This window comes from Scylla paramamosain, chromosome 41 (genome assembly GCF_035594125.1).
Source record: "Scylla paramamosain isolate STU-SP2022 chromosome 41, ASM3559412v1, whole genome shotgun sequence".
Classification (NCBI taxonomy): domain Eukaryota; kingdom Metazoa; phylum Arthropoda; class Malacostraca; order Decapoda; family Portunidae; genus Scylla; species Scylla paramamosain.
Window position 1 is genome coordinate 5,854,292 of NC_087191.1, and position 10,931 is coordinate 5,865,222.

At 41.3% G+C, this 10,931-nt stretch overlaps 1 protein-coding gene across 1 annotated transcript in view; it reads right to left on the minus strand.

The window, feature by feature from the left end:
* LOC135092865 (antimicrobial protein 1) overlaps nt 1–8,259 on the minus strand; it is a 70,856-nt gene extending 62,597 nt beyond the window's left edge. The window contains exon 1 of the mRNA XM_063991612.1: nt 7,734–8,259. The gene's annotated coding sequence lies outside the window, so the exon portion shown is untranslated. The remainder of the gene's footprint in view (nt 1–7,733) is intronic.
* Nucleotides 8,260–10,931: the final 2,672 nt, after the last annotated feature.

Below are 10,931 nucleotides of genomic sequence, written 5' to 3' on the forward strand. Positions count from 1 at the left end.
CTCAATCAATCTTACTATTACCACGAATGCTACTGGTAAAACAACACATTACAAACTCCTTGGTAATGTTTTGATTGTACGTATCCTCATAATTTTTTTTTTTTATTACCACGTTGTGAATCTTTCAATTCTGTCAGCGTCAACCTCACAGAAACCTTAGTCCCAACACTCAAAAGAACAATCATTGATGCTAATTTATTATCAGTACATAGGTGATGATTGTCAAGGATGAGAATGAACTAATGTCAAGCAGCGCCTCACTATACTGGTTTCTATTCTCAACATTCTTATACTATACCCTTTAAAAGGTTCGCAAGTGATTCACCTTTCCTTGTCAAGATCACATGAGAGAGAGAGAGAGAGAGAGAGAGAGAGAGAGAGAGAGAGAGAGAGAGAGAGAGAGAGAGAGAGAGAGAGAGAGAGAGAGAGAGAGAGAGAGAGAGAGAGAGAGAGAGAGAGAGAGAGAGAGAGAGAGAGAGAGAGAGAGAGAGAGAGAGAGAGAGAGAGAGAGAGAGAGAGAGAGAGAGAGAGAGAGAGAGAGAGAGAGAGAGAGAGAGAGAGAGAGAGAGAGAGAGAGAGAGTTGCACTATCAATGCAATGCGCTGTGTTTTTTTTTTTTTTTGTAGGAAGGACACTGGCCAAGGGCAACATAAATCCAATAAAAAAAAAAAAATATGCCCACTGAAATGCCAGTCCCACAAAATGGCCAAAGCAGTGGTCAAAAATTGATGAATAAGTGTCTTGAAACCTCCCTCTTGAAGGAATTCAAGTCATAAGAAGGTGGAAATACAGAAGCAGGCAGGGAGTTCCAGAGTTTACCAGAGAAAGGGATGAATGATTGAGAATACTGGTTAACTCTTGCGTTAGAGAGGTGGACAGAATAGGGGTGAGAGAAAGAAGAAAGTCTTGTGCAGCGAGGCCGTGGAAGGAGGGGAGGCATGCAGTTAGCAAGATCTGAAGAGCAGTTAGCATGAAAATAGCGGTAGAAAATAGCTAGATATGCAACATTGCGGCGGTGAGAGAGAGGCTGAATACAATCAGTTAGAGGAGAGGAGTTGATGAGACGAAAAGCTTTTAATTCCACCCTGTCTAGAAGAGCAGTATGAGTGGAACCCTCCAGACATGTGAAGCATACTCCATACATGGACGGATAAGGCCCTTGTACAGAGTTAGCAGCTGGGGGAGACGTCTCAGGACACCTAACTTCATAGAAGCTGTTTTAGCTAGAGATGAGATGTGAAGTTTCCAGTTCAGGTTATAAGTAAAGGACAGACCGAGGATGTTCAGTATAGAAGAGGGAGACAGTTGAGTGTCATTGAAGAAGAGGGGATAGTTGTCTGGAAAGTTGTGTTGAGTTGATAGATGGAGGAATTGAGTTTTTGAGGCATTGAACAATTCCAAGTTTGCTCTGCCCCAATGAGAAATTTTAGAAAGATCAGAAGTCAGGCGTTCTGTGGCTTCCCTGCGTGATATGTTTACCTCCTGAAGGGTTGGACGTCTATGGAAAGACGTGGAAAAGTGCAGTGTGGTATCATCAGCGTAGGAGTGGATAGGATAAGAAGTTTGGTTTAGAAGATCATTAATGAATAATAAGAAGAGAGTGGGTGACAGGACAGAACCCTGAGGAACACCACTGTTAATATATTTAGGAGAAAAACAGTGACCGTCTACCACAGCAGTAATAGATCGGTCAGAAAGGAAACTTGAGATGAAGTTACAGAGAGAAGGATAGAAACCGTAGGAGGGTAGTTTGGAAATCAAAGCTTTGTGCCAGACTCTATCAAAAGCTTTTGATATGTCCAAGGCAACAGCAAAAGTTTCACCAAAATCTCTAAAAGAGGATGACCAAGACTCGGTAAGGAAAGCTAGAAGATCACCAGTAGAGTGGCCTTGACGGAACCCATACTGGCGATCAAATAGAAGGGTGTGAAGTGATAGATGTTTAAGAATCTTCCTGTAGAAGATAGATTCAAAAACTTTAGATAGGCAGGAAATTAAAGCAATAGGACGGTAGTTTGAGGGACTAGAACGGTCACCCTTTTTAGGAACAGGTTGAATGTAGGCAAACTTCCAGCAAGAAGGAAAGCTAGATGTTGACAGACAGACAGCTGAAAGAGTTTGACTAGGCAAGGTGCAAGCACGGAGGCACAGTTTCGGAGAACAATAGGAGGGACCCCATCAGGTCCACAAGCCTTCCGAGGGTTTAGGCCAGCGAGGGCATGGAAAACATTATTGCGAAGAATTTTAATACGTGGCATGAAGTAGTCAGAGGGTGGAGGAGAGGGAGGAACAAGCCCAGAATTGTCCAAGGTAGAGTTTTTAGCAAAGGTTTGAGGGAAGAGTTCAGCTTTAGAAATAGATGTGATAGCAGTGGTGCCATCTGGTTGAAATGGAGGAGGGGAAGAAGAAGAAGCAAAGTTATTGGAGATATTTTTGGCTAGATGCTAGAAATCACGAGGGAAGTTAGATCTTGAAAGATTTTGACATTTTCTGTTAATGAAGGAGTTTTTGGCTAGTTCGAGAATAGACTTGGCATGGTTCCGGGCAGAAATATAAAGTGCATGAGATTCTGGTGATGGAAGGCTTAAGTACCTTTTGTGGGCCACCTCTCTATCATGTATAGCACGAGAAAAAGCTGTGTTAAACCAAGGTTTAGAAGGTTTAGGACGAGAAAAAGAGTGAGGAATGTATGCCTCCATGCCAGACACTATCACCTCTGTTATGCGTCAGCACACAAAGACGGGTCTCTGACATGGAAGCAGTAGTCATTCCAAGGAAAATCAGCAAAATACCTCCTCAGGTCCCCCAACTAGCAGAGGCAAAACGCCAGAGGCACCTTCGCTTAGGGGGGTCCTGAAAAGGGATTGGAGTGATAGGACAAGATAAAGATATGAGATTGTGATCGGAGGAGCCCAACGGAGAAGAAAGGGTGACAGCATAAGCAGAAGGATTAGAGGCCAGGAAAAGGTCAAGAATGTTGGGCGTATCTCCAAGACGGTCAGGAATTCGAGTAGGGTGTTGCACCAATTGCTCTAGGTCATGGAGAATAGCAAAGTTGTAGGCTAGTTCACCAGGATGGTCAGTGAAGGGAGAGGAAAGCCAAAGCTGGTGATGAACATCGAAGTCTCCAAGAATGGAGATCTCTGCAAAAGGGAAGAGGGTCAGAATGTGCTCCACTTTGGAAGTTAAGTAGTCAAAGAATTTCTTATAGTCAGAGGAGTTAGGTGAGAGGTATACAGCACAGATAAATTTAGTTTGAGAGTGACTCTATAGTCGTAGCCAGATGGTGGAAAACTCGGAAGATTCAAGAGCGTGGGCACGAAAGCAGGTTAAGTCATTGCGCACATAAACGCAGCATCCAGCTTTGGATCGAAAGTGAGGATAAAGAAAGTAGGAGGGAACAGAAAAGGGGCTAATGTCAGTTACCTCAGACACCTGAGTTTCAGTGAGGAAAAGAAGATGAGGTTTAGAAGAGGAGAGGTGGTGTTCTACAGATTGAAAATTAGATCTTAGACCGCGAAAGTTGCGGAAGTTAATGAAGAAAAACTTGAGGGGGATAACAAGACACTTAGGGTCGTCGACAGAAATGCAGTCCGACCTGGGGACATTTATGGTCCCCTCCCCAGATGGGGACTCCGAGGCTGGTGTAGGAGTCGCCATGATGATTTTAAAATTTTTGAGTGAAGGGTTTGTGTGTTATTAGGTGCTTGTAGTTTTGTGTGGAGGAAGAGAGTTATCTTTAGAGGGCAGGCTGTGACTGCCCCCTTGTGTTGTGAGGCACAAAGGGAAACGTTCAGTGAGGTCACAGCTGGGTTTAAGTTCACAGCACTCCCTGAACAGTGCTTTAGACCTCACTGGGAGTAATTATCGTTTCGGCAGGTGTCTACTGCCAAATTAACTAGCTCTGATTTGGTTTTGAAAAGCATATCTTCACTATAAACTGTCTTTTAAGGGTAATGAGACGGTTAATAGTGAGGATCTGATGTTATTTGTTCACTACATTTTTATCTTCTACCCTTTGAAAGATTCGCAAATGATTTGCCTTCGCTTTTCAAAATCACAGGAGAGAGAGAGAGAGAGAGAGAGAGAGAGAGAGAGAGAGAGAGAGAGAGAGAGAGAGAGAGAGAGAGAGAGAGAGAGAGAGAGTGCACTATCACCATGGTAAAGCGCCGTGTTGCCTAACTAACACCTTATGGTAGAGCACTCTCTCTCTCTCTCTCTCTCTCTCTCTCTCTCTCTCTCTCTCTCTCTCTCTCTCTCTCTCTCTCTCTCTATCTATCTATCTATCTATCTATCTATCTAACTATCTATCTATCTATCTCTCTTAGCAATAGATAAGTAATAATTATACCTTAATAACATACTTTCTTATAATAACTTGACGCAAAACATACGGATATGGGCATTACCAATACCGCAAGACAGTTTGGGCTGCCTAGTGTGGTACGTGTTGATAGAAATAACTTGCGTGTCCCACCAATTAATTCTTTTTTTTTTATTGTCAATTATGGAAACTTACCTGTTTGTAACGCTAATTTGTTGAGTAACAATAGCGTACATTAATGTTTTGTGTTAGAATTAAACATCATTATCAACAGCTGCCTCTTCAAACATCTGATATTTACTGAATGAGATAGTGATGGCGATAGCATGATTGATGAAGTAAACATTGTAATGATTAATGGACGTTAGCTGCAGGCACAATAGAGATACGGTCACACCGATGTTATTTCTAACAAGTGAATTATTATAAAACAGAATACATTATTAACTCCATTTCACGGTAGTTGGCGCTTGTCCCTTTGTTGCACGCAGCTACTGCTACTCCTATATGACGTCTGCAAAGTAACATCTGCTAAACGTCCTCTTCCCACTTCTGAGCCTGTCCAGGTACTTGACGCTCATGCATCTGACGCTTCCACCCCAGCTCCTCACCCACCATCTCGTCCTTCTTCCACACATCTCAGGAACCAGATATATGTGTTTATTTCTATATTGTATCAAATGTATCTTTCAGTGCAGATCCTCTCATAAGCTTCAACACCATGTCCAAATATGACATCAGCTTTATTTCCTGCTCTCTATGAAATAGTTCATAGGAATACTTATATTCTACTGTTCTCCCCTGTAATAATTTTCTTTCTTTTGATGGTGTGGTAACGTCCGTCGCGACTCTCCCTTCTCTAAGCAACCAGACATTCTCAGCTCGGTATTCTCAAATGCCTGCCCCAGCTCGGTGTCAATAACAGACTGACCCACTGAAAAGACTCAGACTCCAGGCAGGATACTGGGTTTCGGTACCACTTTCTTGTCATATGCAAAGCACTTTCCAAGGAAAAGACCTTGGTTGATCCTTATAGGACCTCCAGTAGTGTTCACTACCAAAGCATCAGTGACATGACTCTTTCTAATTGTGGAAAGAGTCGATTCAACTGCCAATCGCTTGACATTACCTATACCTTCAAGGCAGATGTCACTGCCTACAGGAGCTTCTGAAACACAAATTTGAATCTGTTTTGCCACATGAGCAGGAATGTCATAATTTGCATTGACAATTACTTTGGCTTCCCTCCATGCTTCCATCATATTCTTATCTCTTATATGAGACTGGACATATTGAATCATATGAGGCTCTCCCATTGGATCTCTGTCCATTCCTTAATGATGAACCATTACTGGGTTGCATGGAAATCAAAGGCATAGGATTTCATCCCTTCCAGATGTTTTCCGCAGTACATTACTATCTGGTGAGACTTCATGGCTTTTAACCCTAACAAACCATCAAAAGGAAGTTTAAAGTTACTGACTACATAAAAATCTGTTTGAATAGGTTGAATATTCTTAGACAATCTTATTGGTAAGGAAATTATTCCTTAGATTTTCAGGGCTGACCCGTTGACACCAGAAATATTCAGGTCACTTGGACGGACCATTCATTTACCATCACGTGGATTCTGTTTCAGAATCTTGTAAGATTCCTTAGAAATTACGTTTACTGTGGCCCCAGTGTCTACAACCAAAGATAAGCGATGCCATTATGTATGGTTGGTTGTTAGCAGCATTTATAGTTGAGTACACTGACATGTCAGAAGAATTTGTTGCCTCAGCGTCTTGCGGATTTGAGTGTTTTAGTCGGGTTTGTTTATTACAGTGCACTGGTCTTATCCCGATTGCTTTGTACTGCTCGTGCTAGTTCTGGCCTGTTTTTCATTTCTCATTGGGTTGCAACGTCCTACCTGTGTTCACATGGGGGGATGTGCCTGCTTTTGATCTAACAGTGAGCTTACTCCCTTTTGTTTTATTTTCCGAGTTGTATTTATTTAATGCCAGATTCTGTTTTTTTTTTGTTTCTTAAAGGACCTTTTTTTTCAATATGACCTATTTTGTGGCAATACGTGCAGACATTTCCACGCTTTGCCATGGCTGCCGCACAAGGTTGGGGATGGTCGTTATCTTTGAGCGGAGCGACCAGTGAAGTGAGGTTTGAGTTCCTCAGGAGGTACCAGGTTGACTCCTTTTTTTTTCTCTCTCTCTAGCTAACACTGCAAGATGTGTCTCCCTACTGTGTCTCCCGGCTTAAAACTAAAGTAACTTGCGTTTTTTCTCACTTCCTCATTCACCAATGTTATGCAAAAGATAAATTCCAGAAATCTTCTGAAATTTATTTTTGTCATGTTGTCGTCCTGGAACTAGTTGTTAAGCTGTAAGACGTTCATGTAGTCTGTTACGAACTGGTACGTCGAGATTAAGGCCTTCATTCCGTAATGAGAGCTAGCTTCAGCTGTTCACCTAACATCCACCTTGGAAGCTAGTGCCATGAGATCAGTTTGGCTCTTGCCTCCAAAAATGTTCATGAAATTTTTCTTGAAATTAGCATAACTGGTCCCTATTTCAAGTGAACTGAAAGCGCTGGTATTCATCATGCGTGATACATCTCAAGCCAGTTTGGACCTAACGAAAGAGATCTTGTCCTCATTTGTGATAGTATCTGATCTCATAACATCTTCACCCAAACGGAGCCATGAGCTCGTTCTTGCTGGTTTTCTCTGCAAAATTTTGATATTGATTCAGAAATAGGAAGTACCTTCAGTGTAAATACATGCAAGGCATTAGGAAAGCTAATAGAAAAAGAAACAGAAGCATCAGCATTAGCCATGAGTGCTGCTGATAATGATGGGTATTTATTCCCTGATCTTGTAATCAACACGTTCTCGTCCTCATGAGACACGGTATTTACCACTGTAGTGGAATTTTGTTCTGTTGATAATTCTTCTCATGAGCTAGTATCTTCCGCTTGGGACTGACACTCCAGTTCATAAATTTCTGGTAACTTCTCAGCTTTAGCCATAGATGTAGCATTATTATTCTTCCTTAATTAGTATTAATTAAACACTTGCATTACATTTCTATTGTCCAAAGGCGTCTCTGCCTTAAAAGAAGAATGGCTAGTACTGCCAGAGATGTGAAAATTTTAACTGAGTGAGAAGTCGAACGACAGAAATTGAATTTTCCGGGCTATCCCTAAATAATCAACAGAAAACGGAAGCGAGTGCTCCGTCCAACTAAAAAGAAAACGGTATATGAAGGACAGACTAAATTATTTTAATCTGCACAAAGGTAACGTCATCTCACTGCAAAATAGGTAAGTTATACATGAACCATAACAGTGTTTGCGTTACAGTAAGTGTTTTATTTAATATTTGTGTGCTGTACCACTAAGTGTTTGTACTCACAACTGTAGCCAGAGAAATTAACACAAAGTAGTATATGTCGTCCTCCTCTTGGGAAGACTCCTTAGGTCATGGGAAGCTCCTCTTGGGGTGATGGTGTCCTTATAGGATCCTGTAGAATTCCTGCAGCTGGGGGAGGTGTTGGTCTGCGCCGAGAATCTCTGCGCTGATGATGTCTTCGCCAAGAATCTACGACGAACAATAAAACCGAAGGGAAATTATGTTAGGTTTCGCCGTGAGCCTTATAAGTCTCCTCTTCTATAACAGGGAGAAGTGAATCTTAGGAGTAGCAGATTAGGTGAGTAAGGCGAGTCCGTTAGGCGAGCCGCTCCTGGCTGGGTGCGAGTGTTTTTGGTTTCTCAGCGTAAGTTCCATAAACAACGTCAGCTCACTCCTCGTTACTCTCCTCATTACACTGCCACTGTTTACCGTGTTCTCCGTTTCGGTGTTCATTTATCACTTTACTTTCAACCAGTTTATTGATATTGCACTTGGCACTGGAGTTAATTATTCGTATCTCACCGCTGTCACCAAATGTTCCAGTGGGGTTAAATTAACCATTACCCCTGGACACTATTAATTATTTTCTTACCTTTATGTTTTAGATAAAGTCATTCGAGGTGAGTTTCTGTGGTTTTCAGGTGAATGTCAAAGGTGAACGTTTAAAAATATGTACTTTTAGGTATATCTCGGAGAAGGATGTGACGTATACGGGACAACAGATGTCCTATGTGTGGTACACCCAGGCCGGAGCAGACTCGGGGGACGCTTAGCGCCTTCGAAAAGAGCTGACAGCAGAAATATGGGCGTGTTGACCGCACTCACAGTATATGAATATAATTATAACTATAGCTCTCTAATTACATAAATCAGTCAAAGGAAAAACTACTTATAGCTAAAGATAATACATGCCAAAATACATTTAAGAAAGATTAACTACGGGAAATACTTAGATAATGTAATGTAGGTGCTACCGATTATTTATCGATGGCAATTAAGGGATTATATGAAGTTCCAGTGTGTGTGTGTGTGTGTGTGTGTGTGTGTGTGTGTGTGTGTGTGTGTGTGTGACGTATTGTGGCGTCATCATGTCCGCCTCACTCTTATACGTTAACACCCCACTACCTACACTTATACATAAATATATACATACACTTATATTGCTAACTAGACAAAAAAAAAAATAAAAAAATATATATATATATATATATATATATATATATATATATATATATATATATATATATATATATATATATATATATATATATATATATATATATATATATATATATATATCAGTTTGCTTACCTTAAAATGCAATTTATTCGTTTGTTTACTTTTGGCGTTTGGCCCCTTGTCGCAGCCAGCTACTCATTTATGACACTGAAGAAATCCTAGCTGAGGTATACATAACTACAACAGCATATTTGACCCCATGTGTCATTTCATGCACGTTAGCAGAGAAATGCTGCACCCTTAGAGAGGAAGAGGAATCAGATACTTACCGAAAATAACTAGAAAAATTAAGGAACTTTCACGAAATGAGGGATACCGTAAAGAGCCCAGCTGGTGTTTGTTGACGACGCGCGCTTGATCCTTCTGGAAACTTTAATACTTCATAGAAAGTATGAGAGGGGGTACTACGCATGTAATGTATATATATATATATATATATATATATATATATATATATATATATATATATATATATATATATATATATATATATATATATATATATATATATATATATATATATATATATATATATATATATATATATATATATATATATATATATATATATATATATATAATGCCGTTATTTGGAAATTTATTACGGATTGGGCAGCCCTACATCTCCTTAAAATCCCCTCACTTAAAAGTTCCAAAAGTTGTTACTGCCATAAGCAAAAGCAGCGGCTAAAGGTGATTGAACTAACCCTGTGTAATGCAACTGTTTGCTATGCTAACGCCACGTGGTTGCGCGAGTACGGGAGTGTGCGCGTGTTGGATGTGTTTTTCTGTCTCTTCTGTCCCGGCCATAGTGGTGTGCAAGAAACAATGAGACAAGTATTCAAGAAACCGGTTCCTTGGGAGGGCGAAACCGCCGAAATCAGTTCCGGAAACGGTTCCATGGGCAATCGGTAGAGCGCGGCAGGTGAGTATCCGAGTCTCAGAACCGCCAGCGAGGTGCTTGGTGGTTACCAGGCTGTAGCGGTTCCGGAACCGGTTCCGTGGAGAATCGGTAGAGCGCGGCTGGTGAATCAAATTCACAATTTGTAGAACACCACCTCTCCTCTACTAAACCTCTTCTTTTCCTCACTGAAACACAGATGTCTGAGGCAACTGACAGTAGCCCATTTTCCATTTCCTCCTACTTTCTTTACCCTCATTTTCAGTCCAAAGCTGGATGTTGCGCTTATGTGCGCAACGACTTAACCTGCTTTCGTGCCCATGATCTTGAAACTTACGAGTTTTCACCATCTGTCTACGACTACAGAGTCACTCTCAAATTAAATTTATCTGTGCTCTATACCTATCGCCAGACTCCTCTGACAATAAGAAATTCTTTGACTACTGAACTTCCAAAGTGGAGCACATTCCGACTCTCTTCCCTCTTGCGGGGATCTCCATTCTTGGAGACTTCAATGTTCACCACCAGCTTTCGCTTTCCTCTCCCTTCACTGACCATCCTGGTGGTGAACTAACCTTTAACTTTGCCATCTTCTACGACCTAGAGCAATTGGTGCAACACCCTACTAGCTTTCTTGACTGTCTTGGGGATACTTCCAACATTTTTTACCTTTTCCTAACCTCTAGTCCTTCCTGTGCTGTTACCCTCTCTTCTCCGTTGGGCTCCTCCGATCACAATCTCATATCTGTATCTGGTCCTATCTCTGCAATCTCTCCTCAGCATCCCCCCAAAGTGGAGGTGCCTCTGGCGTTCTGGCTCTGCTAGTTGGGGAGACCTGTGTAGGTATTTTTCTGATTTTCCTTGGAATGATTACTGGTTCCGTGTCAGAGACCCGTCCCTGTGTGCTGAGCGTGTTATACATGATAGAGAGGTGGCTCACAAAAGGCACTTTAGTCTTCAATCACCAGAATCTCATGCACTTCATATTTCTGCCTGGAACTATGCCAAGTCTGTTCTCCAACTAGCCAAAAATTCCTTCATTAATAGAAAGTGTCAAAATC